The sequence below is a fragment of the Lepidochelys kempii genome, chromosome 2 (assembly GCF_965140285.1).
Source record: "Lepidochelys kempii isolate rLepKem1 chromosome 2, rLepKem1.hap1, whole genome shotgun sequence".
In the NCBI taxonomy this organism is placed as follows: Eukaryota; Metazoa; Chordata; order Testudines; family Cheloniidae; genus Lepidochelys; species Lepidochelys kempii.
The window spans coordinates 55,089,016-55,107,993 of NC_136381.1; the positions used below are offsets into that span (position 1 = coordinate 55,089,016).

The window sequence follows — 18,978 nt, forward strand, 5'->3', positions numbered from 1 at the left end:
CTAGAAAACTGTTGTTTGCCAATACCCAAGAGGATATATCAACTTTCCTCTTTTCTTTCTGTTTAAAGAAAGGTGCATCTGAATGATAGTGACCCAATGAGCTATAAGCATTAATCACCTCCCTTTGTCTCATCTATGCAAAGTAGGATTAGAGTTAAAATTCTGACTGCTTAATCCCTTTGATTTTCCTTTACTAAATAAATATTAATCTACAAATCAATCAGGTCCTGTATCATAATGCACACAATATAAACTACGAAAAGCTATATAAAATACTCAAGCATATGGATTAATGAAAAGAGTCCCCAAGTATTCCCTTTTCACCCCCAAAATCCCTATTAGATTTGGAAATTCAAATTAATAAACCTGCTAAATATAAATCTTAACTATGGAATCCATTTGGGTTTTTTCTTTGAAATAAATTTGCTGCATTAATCATTTTAGGAATTAATACATCATATTTACTGTTTTTATCCATATGTCAATACTCCCAATCTGCAAAGCCTTCACAATTTAATCTCTTTAACTGCAAAGTTAATTTACATTATATATTATTTTAAAATCACACACAAGTACGTTACATAGAACTAGTTAGAAAATTAATCCTAATTGTCTTCACTAAAAATTACACCGTTAATATCTCTCACCTGCTCACAAACACTGGGAAATTAATAGCTTATTTTAACAAGCTTAAAAAATTACAGCCGTGTTTCTTGTTTCATTAAATTTACCACGGGTTTTTGACTTTGCAAAAATATGACACAGGGCACTTTAAAGAATCGTGTACAATGCAATAGTCTTTTAAAGTGTGTGAATTATCATACATATTTTGTTTTTATTCACAGACAAGTGCTACTTTTGCAACATGCACACACCTTCTTAGCAAATTCAAAATTTAAGACAAAACTAAAAATAATAATAAATATGAAGGCATTGTGGTTCCAGATATCCAGTCTGTCTCTATTATCTGACAACAAACTTTGCAATAAATGTTTTGGTTCAGTTTTTTTAAAACAAAAACCAAAGGCCCACAAGCCCTTTGCTTGCAAGCTAACAATGCTGTAATTATCTTTATAGAAGTAATCGCAAGCCAGGTATTCATGCTAGCATTCCAATTCTCTTAGCAATACTCCAACTTCAGATGATTTCAGAAAGAGTCTTGATAGGATAGGTTTTAGAGTACATTTTAGAAACACAACATAAGATACTTCTAATGATGCATTCTCAAAAGAAAATGTATAGTGTTCCTAACAGTATTAAAATATTTAAATATTATTTCATAGTAAAATCAACATGGTCAATGAAAATAGAGGGCCATTTGTTTTTTTTTTAAATAGTATAGTCAGAAATAAGGCAGATTTATTTCTAGAATAAAATAGTGGCTCATTTGTTGTGGATATCCAAGATCAACTGGGCATTTTATTTTTTATAATGCAGAGTCGTCATTTTTTACACTGCAAGTTAATTTGACTGCTGTGCATAAGTGAAGTGAGCAATTCAGTAATTAACTTTTGTGTTTTAAAATGTATGAACTTTAATTAGATTTCATTATAAACAAACAAATGTCAACCATAATTATAAGCTCCTTGGTTTAACCACATATTATCCCTTTTCAAACAAACTTGATGTCAGACAAATTAAAATCAAGCAGCCAGCAATTTTGAGTTGAATTTTACATGATCTGCCAGTAACCTGATTACTTTAACTTCAATATCATTACAGGAAAAGTATTTCAGGAAAAATAATTACAAGAATTCCAACAGGAGACAAGCTTAATTGTATTGATTCAAAAGATGCATGTCTATAGGAACCATGTTGAAGGAATAATGTTATCTTAAATCTACAGTTACTATTAAAATGAAATTGTCTGGCATGAAAAAGGCAATTTGAGATTGGTGTCTGGAAAACCAGAGGTACAAAACTAACTGAAATAATTATCTTTACCCAGTTATCTTATACTTTAAGCAACAAAATATCAATGTGGAACAACTTCAAGGCATGAATGAAGGTTTGCAGGTTTATTTACTGACTGGTGTATCTATTAGTACCAGGAACAAGTGGAGCTGTCAGGACATAATGAAGGTAAATGATTAGTTAGCACTGAGACTGAGCTCTTCTTCAATGCAATAAGAGTTAATTAAAGTTTACCACTAAACATCAACCAAAGCAGGATGTTGATCAGGTTTCAGCATTAAGTGCAAACAGACAATGGTTGGCAGCAATTAGTGCAGCTATCAAATTACATGCAATGATAATTATACATTTAAAATAGCTAAAGGGCTAGTGGGGGGAGGGGAGAACCTAATCAGCCCTCTTTGACTACATATACTCGAAGGGCAGGAAACAGGTATCAGATATTTCACTTTAACACTGTAAATCAATAGAATTAAACAAAAAAGGTTGTACAAGTACATTATCTGAAAGAGGACAATTCACTGTACATGAAATGGAAGAAATCTGTAGACAACTTCTAACAAAGATAAGTACTAGTTAGATCAAATAAATTACTTTGCTGCTGCCACTCAGTGACACCCGTAAACAAGCAGAGAAGTGTTTGGGGTTTAAAGGCCAGTGGCTGCAACTTTATTACAAATTTCTACAACAGTCTCAAGGTTACCTGGCATCTTTAGTCCCTGGGGCCACGTTCATATCTCTGTGAAGGCCTGAAGCCTGTGACCACAAAGGGGAGTTTCACGTGCTAGCTGCAACCCCACTCCAAGGAAGACTAAGTTTACTCGAGACAATTACCTGGTATCTGAGCCAGAGCCTAAGGCTCTTCTGCACACCCATTTCTCTCCACCCCCTGCAGTCAGTGTGTGTTTTAGCCCTGCCTGTTCCTAAACTCATGGCTAAGATTTGGGGGGGAAAGGGATTAAGAATCAGATCACCCACTTTCCCTCACAGTGGAATTCGCTTAACAAATTGTGAAATACATAATTACTAATAACTGCAAATACACTAAATGCTGAAGCCTCTCTCCACCACATCACAGCCCTGCTGCCAAGGCCTCAAACTCAACAATGATATAATGGAGACAAGGTGAGTGAGGTAATATCTCTTATTGGACCAACTTCCATTGGTGGAAGAGACAAGCTTGCAAGCTTCACAAAGGTCTTCAGGTCTGGAAAAGGTAAACCAGAGTATCACAGCTAAATAAAAGGAGGGATGATTGTTAAGCATAAGGGGTTAACACATTACAAGAAACCACTTAAAATGAAGTGGGCAATTAACACCTCTGCAGTCATAGGACAAAGGAGGCTTAGTAGTAGGTTACAAACTGTTTACTCCTAGGGGAATTCTGTGCCAAAAAAATAAAAATCCTACGCACAATATTTTAAAATTCTGCAAAATTCTGCGTATTTTATTTGTCAAAATAATACAATATAATCACACCAGTTTCATTTATTTTGGTAATTTATTTCAGAATACCTGTCACCAAATATGTCTGTCACAATACAGACCACAAAAAAGATTCAAAAAATGTTTTTGACCAATAGATTCCTTACTAGGCCTATTAATACAGAACTTTGAGTAATAATTCATTTAATCTGAAATACAGACATGTACTTCCCTCAGAAGCAATGCAAAAGGTTGGGGGAGTTAGGGGTAATGGAGGAGCTGAGGGAGAGGGAAGTAATTGCTGGGAAACAGCCTGGGTATGAACTTGGAGGGTTGCTGGGTGTGGGTGGGAAAAATATGGAACAGTTTGTTTCCTTGGAGGAGGGGGTTCGTTAGGGGGCCTTTCCCATACAGACCCTGGCTGACGCCTAGCCTCTCTCATTCAGTCAGGCCCATCTGCCCTGTCCCAGGGTGTCCCTGTGCCCCCACTCAGCCATCCCATCCCCCATACCTATGTGTCCCTGCACCCCCTTCCCCATGTCCCTGCACCCCCACTCAGTCAGCCCCTCCCTCCTGTCCCCATATGTCTTTGCACCCCCACTGCCATTCAGCCCCTACCCCAGTCTGTCCCCCCCACTAGCCCTTCTGAACCCCGGTCTGTGACCCCCCAGCAACCCCATGTGCCCCATGTTGTCTGTCCCCCACATATCCCATGCCTCCTGACCTGGCCTCACGGGCAGGGCACTGTGAGGAACCAGCCTCTTCTCTTCCCTATATGTAGCTAGCTGCTCCCACCTGGGAGCAGCTGCTCTCTGTTCTGGTGCCACAGTGGCCCCTGGTGGGTGAAAGGAGTAACTGCAGCACTTCTTGGCAGAATGGATTTCCTGCTAAGAAAAAAAAAGTCTGCGTGGCATATGAATTCTGCGCATGTGCAGTGACCCAGAATTCTCCCAGGAGTAAAATTGTTGTAATGAGCCATAAAACCAGTGTCTCTGTTGACACCAAGATTTTTTAGCATCTAGCAGAGTTATGAATTTAAATTCACAAGCTCGTCTTTTGAAGGTGTTGTGCAGGTTTCCTTTGAGGACAAGGAATGATAGGTCAGATATTGACTTAAAAGTTTGACTTTGTGAAAAGTACTCAGCCACAGGCGATAGGGTGATCTGATGGCAATCACCAACAAGTTCAGTAGCAGTATATCACTAACATCTAGCCTTTACTGCTGACACCAGCTAAATATATGAGAGGAAAGTGAAAAATTCCCAGCACCAGCATCACCATGCGATGAGGGAAAACTTTCTCTCAACCCTAAATTGGCAGTCTGCTGAGCCCTGTGCAAATCAGCAAGAATCCTGAGTCCCCTGAAGTGAAGATACAACCAATGCCTCACAACTGCTATTCCAAGACTGGTGAAATGGTGGAAGAAGGGGCAAATACTCTCTTCAGGCGAGCCACCTCCATGCTTTCCCTGAGGCACCCAGAAACAAGCCAGGCGGACTAGTGTTTGAACACACCTAACACTCAGACAATTCCTGAGCATACTCTGCCCACTAGCCAATTCAGAGATAAAAGGAAGATGGCTGGCTCCTGCCAGCCCAGAATGATACAGGAATATGATCATCTGAGCCACCTTCCTATCTTGGCATCAGCTGGATGGGCTTGGCAAGTGAAAGCGTCATTTCAGTTAAGGTGTTCTCAACCTGAGGGTTGCAAACAAGTGACAGAAGACCACAGCCACACTTGTCTTTCCCATGTGTTAAAAGGAAGGAGGTCCCAATATGGAAAAAGGGAGTGTAGTAATAAAAGAACCGGGGGACAGACCATTAAATTAAAAGATGTCAAATTCAAAACTGATAGAAAGAAATTCTTCTTTTTTATACAATGCTGGATATATGGAACTCATAGCCACAGGACATCACTGAGACCAAGAACTGAGCAAGAGTCAAAAAGGGATTGGACATTTATATGGATATCCAGAGTTAGCATACTAATGTTAACAAAAATTTTGACCAGGATATTACAGAAGAACTTAAGAACGGCCATAGTTGATCAGACCAAAGGTCCATCTAGCCCAGTATCCCTCTTTTGACAGTGTCCAATTCCAGGTGCCCCAGAGGGAATGAACAGAACAGGTAATCATCAAGTGATCCGTCCCCTGTCGCCCATTCCCAGCCCCAAACCTCACCTCTTCAGGGCTTAAGCCAATCTCTAGTTATTAGAGACCAGGATGAGACCTGGTATGTTCAGCAAATTATCTCACATCCGACTACTGGGGTTTCTTGCCCCTTCCTCTGAAACATCTCGCACTGGCCACTGTCAGAGACAGGATACTAACAGACCTCAGTTCTGATCCAGTATGCCACTTACCTGTGGTGTGAATTAAACTTTCAGAGTGAGGAAATGCTACTATGGGGAGTTTGACCATCTTATTTTTTTGTCTGAACTAAACAATGCAACAATCCTGCATCTTGGCAGGGATTTAGACTAGGTGACCCTTGTGGTCCCTTCTAACCCTATCATTCTGTAAGATTTCATCAGCATTGGCTGGTATTTCAATGAGCTACATTTACTTCTACTGTATTTTCTTCTATAATTTTTACTGAACGTTAAAAAAATTAAAATCTGATTTCCCTGTCAGTTTTGAAAAACCTTTAGTTCAGATTTTTAAGATCACATTTATTTTAATACTATGATAACCGTATAAAATTAGACACATATACGGATGTAAAATACATTAAAATGGGCTTTGCTGTAATGTTGCCTACCAATTATGGCTTGTGCTGGAATGTGTGTAAATTCACATCACTAAAATTATTTTAATAAAAAGCCTCACTGTTTTGCACAGTTATTGGGCTGCAGCCTAGAGCAATTCTGTAGAATTTTTTTCCTTAACAAACCTCATTTTCCCAACTAATTCTGTTATGCTAGGGATTTGTGCACAGAGTTGGCTAATCCCAGTATTTCCCTAGAGCGGAATCTAAGCTATGGCCCACTCCCAGCACAAAAGTGTCTCCAAAAGCCCTTTCGCCCCCTTCAGCACTCATACACTCATTGGTCCTGACATTTTCACTTCAGCCATGACAAATGAGCTGATGGCTGTGATCAGATTGCACACGAGGACTGCTTTATCTAAAGACATATCATTAGCTCTCATCACTATCTTCCAATATGACTCCTTTTGTTTAATTTGTTATGAAAATGCAAGTAAATTTAAAAAACATCTGAACCCTAAAGTAACAACAGATAAACTTCATTAAAGGCAAAAAGAAAACCAAACTCAGACAGGATCAGAAAAAAGCTAGCATTAACTAAATGTTTCTCTGGGGATTTAAGTAACTGTACTCAACCTCTGCCCTAGTGCAAACATGCCAGTTGACCGTCTTCAAAAGGTCCCTTCCCCCATGCTGGACTGCTAGCACTACTTGCCATTTTTAGAGAGACATAAATAAACCAACAGCAATCAAACATGACTAATAAATAAGTAAGCCAATTTCTTTGTCTCAGAACTACTTCACATATTTTTCTGTACCATCAACATGCATTTTCAAATGAATCTCTTAAGGAGTATAGTGGTGTACAAATAAGCTTTTCACTTGAATCAGTTTTCTGACTTTCATTAACAACACTAACACTAAATGCTGTCTGAAGAGGAAATCTTTCAATTCAGTATTAATACTGCAATCTTCCTGTTAAGTTAGAATCTAAGTACCAGTTACATAGTTCTTGTTACATCTACAGGGTTTACAAAGTATATATTTGTCGTAACCTCTTCTAGCAATTCATCTGAGACTACACACACATCTAGATGGAGTCAACTGTAACACAACAGATCTTGGGAATGGAGGTCATGCTTTGAGATAAAGTGCTATTCACTTTTGGACCATGCAAGAAGCTCTTTATTCCTGTTCTTATTGGCATCAGTTCCCCCTTACCAGTGCAAGAACAAAGCCAAGTGCTCGTGTGAGGTTTATGAATAAATCAAAGGTGAGCCACTTTAAGTGCTGCCCATGATTTCCTTGTTGACAGTGAGCACTTAAACAGGCTTCTATGACCAGCAACTCCTGGCAAATCTTAATGGTTCCTAATCTGCACCCTGCTTCATTTCAGGAGAGAAATGACTCTCCCCATTTTTTCTCAAGTCTTCACCTTTTAGGTAACTGTTGTCCCACCTTCTTAGAAATGCACATTCTGGTATTGTCCCATTTCAATACCAAGCCTGCATGTTAACACACAACTTTAAAAACACCCTTTTCTCCCTAGAAAACAAATTACAGCTAATAAAAATATTATTACACAGGTCAGTCTAAATAATTCCCAGGCAAACCATTAAACAGTTCTGCATTTGTTTAACTTGCATATAGGTTCATTTAAATAAGGGTTTCTAATATATTTTTCCAATTATTAAAATCCTGTCAAGTAACTACAATACTGAGAACTAACACACTGTGTTTGTATGGCAAGAAGTAAAATAAGAAATATTCACAAATTCTTGCTCTTAAATTTGTTTAGATAGTTTTCTAAGGATGTTTGAATTTATTTTTAAATAACCCCAAGGTTGTGAAACAAATGGACATAAGACAGTAAAGTCAGAGTTTGAGCCCCAAAACTCCACTCCGAACACATTATCATTAACTCAGGCTAGGACACAGGTATTACAGCACATATAACAATAATGCCCACATATACCAGACCCATGCTGTAATACATAGGAACAACTGTTTGTTTATGGGACAGGGTTTCAACATGTAATTAAACCCACAATTTTTAATTTCTTGTCCTTTATTTTGGACGTGTTACCTCCAATGAGATTCAATCTACTCTATAATAGCCAAGCCATTGTTATGCTTTCAGTCACAGCTATTTATAAAATGACATTTAGACTCCTTTTTATCTTGGTATTCTTCCACCTATTCAAGAGAAGTTGCAACCATACCACCTTGGTCTGTGATCTCATAAGCTAACCCCAGCTGGGCCCAATCAGCATGGAGACTTCCAAAGAAAACATAGTGCTGTAGATGATTCAGTAAATGTCATTTCTCCCTCTAAGGGCCCGATCCAAAAGCCCACAGAAGTCACTGTGAGTCTCTACTCACACTAACTTCATTGGGCTTTGGATCAGGCCCTAATTCTGAACTAGAAGCTACTGTAATGCTGGAGGATCCCTCTTTCAAAAGAGATATAAATCCAAGGCCCTGACCACCTGTGACTATCAAATATCCAGTGACACTTTCCACCAGAGCTGGAATGTTTACCCTGATGCACTAACTGATTACCAGTTGGAAAATTACATTTTGTCTAACTACAATGATCTAGTTGTTTTTGTGGGATAAAACATTCTTAACTTTCTTTCCCAAGTCATTGTGTGGCATAGTTGTGGGGTGCTGTTTGTGTACTGTGTGACACTTTCCACCCTAGAGACGGCTGTGTCCCAGTGATGGAGGAAGTGGTTTCTTGTAATCAGTTTATAATAGTTTCAGGGGTTTGGGGGTGGCATTTGCTATATAAATGTCAGTCATTAACTTTAATTTTATAAATGCTAAAGCATTTTCTTATTTATACCCTCAATTTTACAAATTGAGAACAAAATCTATATTCCTCTTCCTGTCAAACAAACAAACATTTTCACATTACACAAAAGGTGAGGAGAAGGGTGAAGAACATGAGGGTGGTACTCTATAAAGAGCTGCTTTCCATGCGGACCCTTACCATCTGAAAGCGGAAGTAAGGACCAATGTGCTTGAAATAGGGAGAAACTGCACTTTGCAGTGGTTTGGCTATGGCACCTCACACAGGGAACGTTGCTCTGTGTGGAGAACGTTGTATAAAACTTGGGAAGTGTGAGGAGCCTTCTTGTCTCCTTGGGAAAGTTGCTTTGGGGCCTTTGCTGTCTCACAAAATGGAAACTTTTATCTCCAAGTGGGAGGTGGGAGGACATGCACACTTGTTTTCTTAAACTGGAGAAGATTCTGATCTGTAAACCTATAGCAAATATTGTAAATCTAGAGTAACCCCATTTACTTCTTTGATATGTCATATTGTGAGGAGCTGCTAGTGACAGGTGACCTCAGATTAGGGGAGATGCTCTATGAGGAAGCCTCAATGTCAAATTGGAAAGAGCAGGCCTTCAACAACCTTTGCGTACAGACTCACAACTCTGCTATTACCTGGTTGCTGAGAAGAATCAGCCGCCACCAGCCCCGCCACAAAACCTCACCTAGAGCATGTCACCTTATGTATTACTTCTTCATACACAGAAAATGTTCTACTAAAACTTCTTTCCAAAAAGACAACATCTTTTATACAGGATTTAACATGAGTATTTTTGACTAGAGATTATGGGCCTGATTCTCCTCTCATTTACACCATTTGCACACCATTGTTTTACACTAATGTAATTCCACTGACTTCACTGAATTATTCCTGATTTACACTGGTGTAAGTTAGGAGAATCAGACACTTGATTTTTGTCTGTTTCAGATGAGTTAGGCTTCAGTCAATACAGACACTCTGTAAGTCTTTCTTTGTTTTAAAGGCAGAGCATTTGCCTATTTAAATACATCCTTAGTTGTGTGTCTTACATAGCAGAGTATGTGCATTAGTTGGACTGCAGACCCATTACAGTCTGTGTGTTTTCAGAGATCCCATGGTCTACCTTGTACATATAGTCTTTACTTAGTGAACTATTGACCTAAAAGACTATCACACCTACTTAGGAGCTGGTACCGCCTATCAGGTCAGCTTGACAGCCACAAACATGAACTAAGTCAAAAAAATCCCAATTTCTAGGTGGGTTTAAAACTGTTCTCAAAATTACCAAAAGCAAATAAACTATATTATAGACAAATCACTTTCTAAATGTCATTTTTTAAACTCAAAGGCTGCTTTGAATAATGTGGACATATAAAAGAGTGTCTTAACACGGTAAGCTTTTATTTCATTCATAAAACTTGGTTAAACCGTTCCTTTAAAAAATTGTTTAAAAAGAAAAAGTCTGTCATAGACAGGACCTTGCATTTGAAATTCCAGCCTGGTGCAAACTTTTCTAGCCACATTTTGAACCCTGAAAAACAGGAATGATAAATAAGAGTACTGTTATAGCAGCATTGAAGTATAACTACTAAACAACGAAGGAACTACAGAACACCCATGTTAAAGACCAAATCCTGAAGACTTTACTAGAGCAAAAGAAGGGAGGAGTTTTGCCTGAGTAAGGACTGCAGGATTGAGCTCTAAAATACTTCTGAATCTTGCTATCAACACGTATGAGTACCACAACGAATATTGTTTTACTAATGATGAACCTAGAACAGTTACCAAGAAATAAGTGTCTCTCTTAATTTCTCACATCTATCAATCTGTTCACATAAACATATAATACTTTGCATGTTACTGAGATTTCTGGATTTTAGAAAGTATCTGAAATACTCTGGGTTTCTACCCATTCAGTAAGACAGCAGACATCACATAAGTTACTATTAATCCATGTGTTATCCAATTCTACAGTGGCTGGAAAATTGCCAGTTACAACACATGGTGCTTGGTTAACAATATTTTAAAATACAAATGAATGTATTTTTTAAATTAACACATTTTTCTTATGGAAATACATCAATAAACCCATCTCGGTTTGAGAGAACATCCTTTATGTAGATTTCTTCTTCATTTAACAGAGGTTTTAAGGAATTTCATAAAGTTAGCAATAAAAGTTTCCAAAACCATATAGAATTTCTTCAACTTCATCTAAAAAGTAAGGAATCTTTGTGATCTAATTAAGATCAAACACTTCTGGCTGCAAATAATTCCATGCTGAATTGGCAACCTTACTTCAGTCATCCACTTTTACTTCTGAATTCTTAAATGTGAATCTAGCCGTTTAAATATTATCCAGTCAAGTACAGCACTAAACTGGCAAGCATGTACAAATGCAAGTTCTGCAAACTAACAAGAGCAAACAAACAAAGATAATACATGGTAGAGTCTACCAACACTTTTCTATAGTGCCATTAAATTAATAACTATTTAAATAGATATATATATATATATAAATAATCATCTACACTGCAATCGATTTACATATGTACAAAGAGAACCAATTCCCACTTTCAAAACTGTCTCAACCCTTAAGGTATTTTAACTGCACTAATTACTGCTGAGAGAATATAACTATGAGCACTGATCACACTGTCAACAACTAACCAGTTACAGCCCTAACATAAGGCCTGATCCTGCTCTTTTAAAACCGGCATTGCCTTTAATCTGTAACTTTGATGACAGTAGGGTCAGACCTTTAGTGATATGGGAACCTACTGTAAGTGTATTAAAAAGTTAAAATATATTGATACAATTGTGCCAAAATATTGTTCATTATATTCATATACTAATTTCTATTTAAATCAGATTTTTCCATGTTAAGTACTGAATAAGAGAGTATTTTTCCCCATAAAGGCTTACAGACCACTTAACCACTTAACGAAGTCAGAATTCATAACTTTTTCCAAAGAGAAATAGTTCATTAATTAAAACAGGTGTTAACTAAATGCAGCTTGCATGAATAACAAACTTGATTAGACTATTATTCTGTACTGATGCATAATTTCCATTGGAAACTTTTAAAATAACTCCCCACCTCCCACCCCCCTCCCCACAGGCAAAGTACCCAATAGTCAATATTTGGATAGCCTGTCATGTTCCTGGAACTCTTCTACATACAAACCTGTGTTTATCATCCTCTAGCTGCAGTATTATCATACATATTACTTCACATGATGATGGAAACTCAGGGCATCTTATAAAGTTGCTGAAATCTGAGCTTCTGCTTGTTTTCTAAAGTCTTGGACAAACATAACTTTAGGGAGAGCTGAGCATAGGCATAAAGAAAGAGGAGCCTGCATTTTCATCTTCCTTTCATCTTAGTCATTCAGTCAACCATTCAGTGCCCTATTCAACAGAGCTTTTCATTATGCAAAAAAATGCTAATCCTTTTCCGATGCTTTCACACTTGTATAAACCCCCATTCCTTCGACTGAAAAGCAATTATATCAGTTTACCTTTCTGTCAAAAACAGGATTAATATTCCAATACCAGAATCTCCTTTATTTCCCTCTCTTTTGCTTTAGGAAACTGGAGATTATTAGTGGAGGTATTCCTTCGAGCAAGAATACATTATTCTAAATATGATTATGTTAACTAAAGAAAAAGGGGGAAGGGGAGGGAGAGAAAACCTTCAGTTGCTGCGGAAACTCTTTTCAGTGACAGAACTGACCTTCCCTTTGCAGAGGCCTGAATAGAATGAGCCTCACTCTGGTCTATTAATCAGAAACAAATTATGAAAGAATGTGGCTGGACTGGTTGACACTATCCTGTCTTGGGAGACTCAGTAACAGCCTAGTAACAATGTCCTCTTCATGGGTAATGAACAGCCATGACAAATGATGCAGAGAAACTATTTATTTGCATATGCAAATTCTCACACAAGGGAAACATGTACAAACAAGTGTCATTGTAAGGTGGATTAGGCAAACAACGCTTTCTTTTTAGGACATTCTGCAGCCCAGAACATTAGTCAGCACAATTAAACCAGTCTCCATGGAGACTAATGAAATTTCACCATGGTATGAGTTAAATTAGATAGCTAGTTATGTGTTTCCACAATCCAACTTGAAATCCATTATTGTTTCAGAACAATACAGCAATTGTGCCTGGCTGATCTTTGCCAGCTCAACAAGCTCCTAAATTGACAATTTGCATATGTTAATATAATTAAGCACTAATTACATGAAACTTGTACATATTCACATGCACTTTCCCTGGGCGCTTTTCAATTTGAACCCTGGCCAAGTCTTTAACCCTTTGAATGATTTTGGAGCAGGAAAGCTCTGCCTTGTGGGTACAGCCCCAAGGCAGATGCAGAAAGGCTCTTCATTTATAAACACAAAGCTTAACCTGGCTTCTCATATTTCTATCAACAAGGCTAGAAAATATTTTTGTCTGAGCTGGCGTGGGGTGGAGAGAGAGGGGGGTGGTTGGAGGTACTTTAAAGACCAGCACTAGTATCTCTTTGCATATGAAAACATTAATATTTACCCAAATAAAATGTTACAAAATCATTTGTCCTCACTGGCATAGTCAGATCCTTAAAGATCAGAATTGTCAAAACCTAGAGAGGGTTCGATGTCAGTGCTCTGACAGCAACAAAAATGGAAGTGAGCAAAGGAAAAAAAGAGCAAGCAGTAACTAATGAGCTTTACATAAATATATGCAGAGGCAATTAAGCAATGTTAATTACTATGACAGCAGTTAATTGAATATAATTAGATATTTTAAGCCACTGACTAAGGCATAGTTAAGATTAATTTTATTGAGATTAATTGTAAATAAGAATAGATTAACTCTCTGTTTTGACAGGCATAAAAAGTAGTTGTGCAAATTAACTAGGAGAGCAGAAACTAGCACAAAAATCATATATTATTTTAATGTCACACCTCAGAATCATCTCCTCAATAAACATGACTTTTCAAACTCAAATAGACAGGAATCTTGAAGAAAAACAAACAGCTTGCAGAGATTAAAGAGCCTTTTGTCCTTTTTCATGTGCATTTCTTTTAGCAGACTAAATTAAGCGAGTCTGGTGTACGTTTTTAGGAAGGAACATTTCACACTGAATGGAAAAAATGTTCTATCACATATGAAATTCATGCAGCTGTGCGGAACTTGGTCCAGATGGTCTAAGACTATAAAACAACACCAAATGATAGACAGTAGGGCCTTCCCAAGATTATGTGATAAAGTCACAACCTCATATTTTGACCTAAATTTTCTGTCAAGTATTGTTTCCTTCCAGATCAGAATCTCCATTTTAATTTTTAACTGATCGTGAATATTCAAAAGGACATTCTTAATATATGTTGCTGATAAACATCTATTTAGAAATCATAAAATATTTGTAAAAGGCCCCTTTGCTTCATTAAAACAATGCTGAACTCTAAATACAGGAAAAAACAGCCCTGGTTCTTTTAACTATACTAGACTCTTCACATCACTTACATTAGAAAGGCAAAACTGTCTGTTTTTAAATATTCTTAAACCAAAACCCCAAACACATTCTCACAGCAGATTAATTCATGCATGATGTTTAAGAAAATTAACAACAAAGCTGAAGAATGCTGAACAAATCACTAATAAGAAAGGAGCTTCAATTGATTTTGAAATAAATCAATAGGTGATTAGCATAATATTTTTAAAGCAATAGACTGTATATATATATTATATAAACATATATATTATATTTTCAATACCTTTTTAGCTCTTAATCGAACAAGGGCTTTACAATACTGAGCATGTCCCTACATTGACTATCAACTTCTTTGGAATGCCTTTGGTCTTTTATAAAGAAAATCCAAAAACGGTCTGTGAAACAAGGCTACGACAAGTCATTCTGCAGTGAAAGATTTTAAATCATCCAGCCTCTTCTAATAGACTTGAGACTTATTGAGGTAGAAACCATAAAAAATGAAGAAGGGAAATTTAATCCCTGAAATATTGATTTGCACATTAATATCATATAGGCAGAGGGCAATTTGGCTTCATGGAAATGACACATTGTCGACCCTTGGTGAAGTCAGAGCCAATCTAACTGCTGAACATGTCTGAATCTCAAGAGTTATTAAGGGCTTCCCTTCTTGCCTTTATGACTTTTCTTCAGCCTACCAATGCAATCTTAAATGTATTATCTTTAAGAAATAATTGTAAAACCTCAGGGGTTTTCCAGTTAATGGAAGGGAGGCTAAACCACATCAGATTCTGAAATGCAACATTAAACCCTTGCAATCAACAAAACCACCTCAATTCTCATCCATCCAGTGCAGGATCTAATATTGTTATTAGAGATAATCAAATTTCATTGTGTAAATTTAGGCTCATGGTCAGAATGGAAGCAGTAAATTCTGCAATATTAAACAGTGATTTTCTCATCCCCCTTTATATGTTCTTTGCTGGTACAGCATCTTTTAAAAATAAACCCAAACTAATAAAAAATCAAAGAACAAAAATGTGCCCATATTCTGAAAGATGCAAGTCATGCCATATGTTATCTGCAAAGGTTTCCTTTAGTTTGAACTTGGTCTAACTGATAAGTTTCATTTTAGAGAATAATAAACCAGTATCCCTGCATAAACCAATAGCAGGTACTATTACTGTGACTTACACAGATGGTTTACCTGACCTTTCTTTGTTCCTTGGGTAGGTTTCACTTTTGCAGATTTACGACTTTCCCCCTATATTTCATTGACCCTATATGCTCATTATAATAAAAATGAAAACTATTGAATACATGTTTATGTTGAAGAAGTCCAAAAGCCAATGACCAGAGGATAAATAGATGCTACAGTGCAGTGTGTGGATCTCTAGATCGTATACTATAAATATTCAAGCACAGATAGCATGAATAACTGAATAATCCTGATGAGCCCTGCACTGAAGCCAGGTGCAAAAGGTTAAAACAGCTGGCTAGCCATCTTTTATTTTTGTGTGCCTTCCTGCCGATTGAAACCGTAAACCTTGAAAACTATCAGATATTCCCTCAAGGCTGATTGTTTGGGGGTGTTTTTTCATTATTTATTATTTCATTCAGCTTAGTAGGATCCCCCAGACCAGAAGAAAAAGAAACTCCTTAAATACAGTTAGTTGAACAGAAAGTGGAGTAATAATGATAAAGGCTTTTCCCCCCTGCAGTTTATTTTAACAATCTTCTTTGAGCACCTTCCCATCCAATTGTCCGTATTCCTTCTTTAAAAGAAAAGCACTCGGCTTGTTCTGTCAGTTTTTCCAGTAAATATAAAGTAAAACAAGTGTTGATGGCACTGAGAGTGTTACATACCCAGGCTGTGTTTTTGCATTGCTCTCAATGGAAGCGATCGATGCCCATGTCACAGTCGTGTCCCAATCGCAGCCAAGTCTCTGCCTCAATCTAACCAACAACAGGCAGGGCTGCAAAGGCTGCTCACTACCTCTTCCATCCATCCACCACCAAACTAAAAATATAATACTACATATGATGCTTAACCACTCCACCACCGCTCCTAGGGATCAAGCCACTGAAAATCCAGGGGAACACAATTAAAAAAACAAACAAAACAACAACAGCCCTCTCTCTTTCTTCCTGTTTCTCTCCCTCTCTCTCCTTTTGCCAACTACATGATCCTTGATTAAAAATGGAACAGGGTTTTAAAAACAAAAACAAAACCAGGAGAGCGAAATGGAGCAGAGGAAATGCAACTGTCAGAAAACGGGATGGTCAGACTTCCTGGGTGAACCTGCTTGTGTCTGACTCAGTGTAAATCCACCATCTTCAGCCTGGCAAGTTGTCTTTTGGTTGTTTTTTTGGGGGTGGGGGGGAGCGGGGGGGGGTGTTCTGCTTGCGATCTGAGCCTTGGTACCTAAGGAGGAAGAGGAGGAGGAGGAGGGTGTGTTACTGAATGGGAGCTAAAGCCTCCTCGGGACGGAGCTGAGGTGAAACAGGCTGAACCCGACTGATGTGCCTCCCCTCTCGGCTGGACCCAGTGCCCCAAGCAGCCGATGAGAGACCCTCGGCCGCCCGCCTCGCAGGTAACAAAAGAAATACCAACCCGTGCGTTTGCCGCTGCTGCTGCTGGGGGGGATGAAAGAGGGGAGGAGTGGAGGGGAGCGGCCGTAAGTTGGCACCGGCTGGGGGGAAAGTTTATTACCATTTTTACAGGGAATTTCATTGAAGGCGGAAGGGGGAAGCAGGGACGCGGCTGCCATTAGCCGCTGGGTCGGCAGGGATGCACTGGATCCCCGGCACAAGGAGCCAGAGCAGGAGCTGTGCTGCGTTATCACGATTTGTGTCTTACAGCATCTTCCTCGGGTTCAAAACATACCGATTTCCCCGTAAAGCCTTGGCGGGGGGCCGCTTAAGCCAGCCCCAGAGCCCAATAGCAGCGATGCCCCTAGCTGCTGGCGAGCTGCTCCGGCAGCCAGCCTGCTCCAGACAGCGTCCGTCAGCACATCCCTCTAGCCAGCCGGGCTCCCAGCAGCTCTGTGGAAACTGACACACAGGCAAAGCACGCTGCTAACGGGCTCTGCTTCTTCCTGCTGCTAGAGACAGAGGAGCTCACAGCTTCTGCTGCTGCGAAACCTACCTGCGAACACAGTACCCCACACACCCCAGCAGCACCCGCACGCACACACACAGTCCGGATCCCCTCCGTCCTGCTGGGATCTAGCCCCCTAAAAAGCGAAAGTTGGGAGAAAAAACGGGGAATCTGCGCCCCCCCCAAAAAAATGCACCTCAAACTTTTGGGGGATCAAGCTGTGAAAGAAGGTGAAGGGGTAAAGGGCTGGGGGCTACTGGCAGGCGATGACTTCTGGCAGTCGTAACATTTCTCCTAATCTGACAGGTTTTTTCCAGCTCCCTAAAAATGCAAAATGGGGGGGGAGAGTAGGGGGGAGAAAAAGACAGCCTCTTCTGGAAAAACGTGTAGAATCCTCCACTTAATCCAAAAGTTAGAGCCCGAAAAATGTCACCCCCCAGGATAAAAAATAAAAAGAGAGCGAGAGAAAGAGAAAGCAGCCCCTCCTCCCCCAAATGAGAGCAAATATTGTACCTAAAAATGGGGAAAGAGGCAGAAAAAAGGGGGGCGAGAGAGGGAGAGATACATGGGATCTGGGGATGTGAGTGTGTGTGTATGTGAGGGAGAGAGAAAGAGGCAGAGAGGGAGAGAGAGAGAGCGAGCGAGAGCGAAATATCAAAGATTGTGCAAGATCAGCCTGGAAAGATAATCGATACTCGACCTAAATTTAACACAAACTACTCAATAAAAGTTAAAGAAAAAACTTACTTTCCATTTCCCCTCGCAGTTCCTACTGGATCTTCGCCTCTTTTTTTGTTTTGCTTTATTTACTTAACAGCTGATCACATCCAAGTAAACGAGAGAAGGTTCATTTAAAAAAAATAAAAAAAAAAATAATCCTCCAACTTTATTGGGTGGAAATAAAAATGATTGAGCAAGAAGTGGGGGGCATAGAGCAGTCCTTTGGGGTCCGGGAGTTGTTAAAGCATGTGCCGACCGCGGTCTCGCTGTTTGGTTGTGAAGGGGTTGGGAAAAGGAGGAAAGGAAATGAAAATCCGATATGTCTTTATTCTGCTAATTATTATCGTTTTAGCCCTGTTTAAAAAAATGGCTGATTAAGTTGAGTGCGCATGTCTTTGTGTGTCTATTCCCGATATGCACTCTGGGAATGAGCGAGAGAGAGAGAGGGAGAGGAGAGGAGAGAGAGAGAGAGAGAGGTGTAATTAGTGAGGTGATCAACATTCTCCAGACTGCAAATGACGCGCAGCCCCGGACTTAGAGAAGCTGGAGCTGCCGCGGCTGCTGGGGGCTCGTAGGGGCTGCAGGAACCACACAACCAGCCCAGAGAAGAAGGGGCAGCAGGAAAGGAGCTTATGGACACAAACACAAGTCTGCAAACTTCATTAGTAACACAGACACATACACCCATACACACAAAGTAGATGGCAGGGGAAAATTAAAAAAAAAAAAAAAAAAAGAAAAGGTGGGGGAGAAGTCTTGCTCTTTTAACTGCTCAGGAATTGAAAAGAACTGGGTGCAAATTAATTATTTC

The 18,978-nt window shown here is 39.1% G+C and overlaps 1 protein-coding gene across 2 annotated transcripts in view; it reads right to left on the minus strand.

Moving 5' to 3' along the window:
- The window catches only part of ZFHX4 (zinc finger homeobox 4), a 173,867-nt gene extending 155,370 nt beyond the window's left edge, over positions 1 to 18,497 (minus strand). For both annotated transcript variants that reach the window (XM_073330767.2, XM_073330765.2), the window contains exon 1: positions 18,195 to 18,497. The gene's annotated coding sequence lies outside the window, so the exon portion shown is untranslated. The remainder of the gene's footprint in view (positions 1 to 18,194) is intronic.
- Between the last annotated feature and the right edge of the window lie 481 nt (positions 18,498 to 18,978).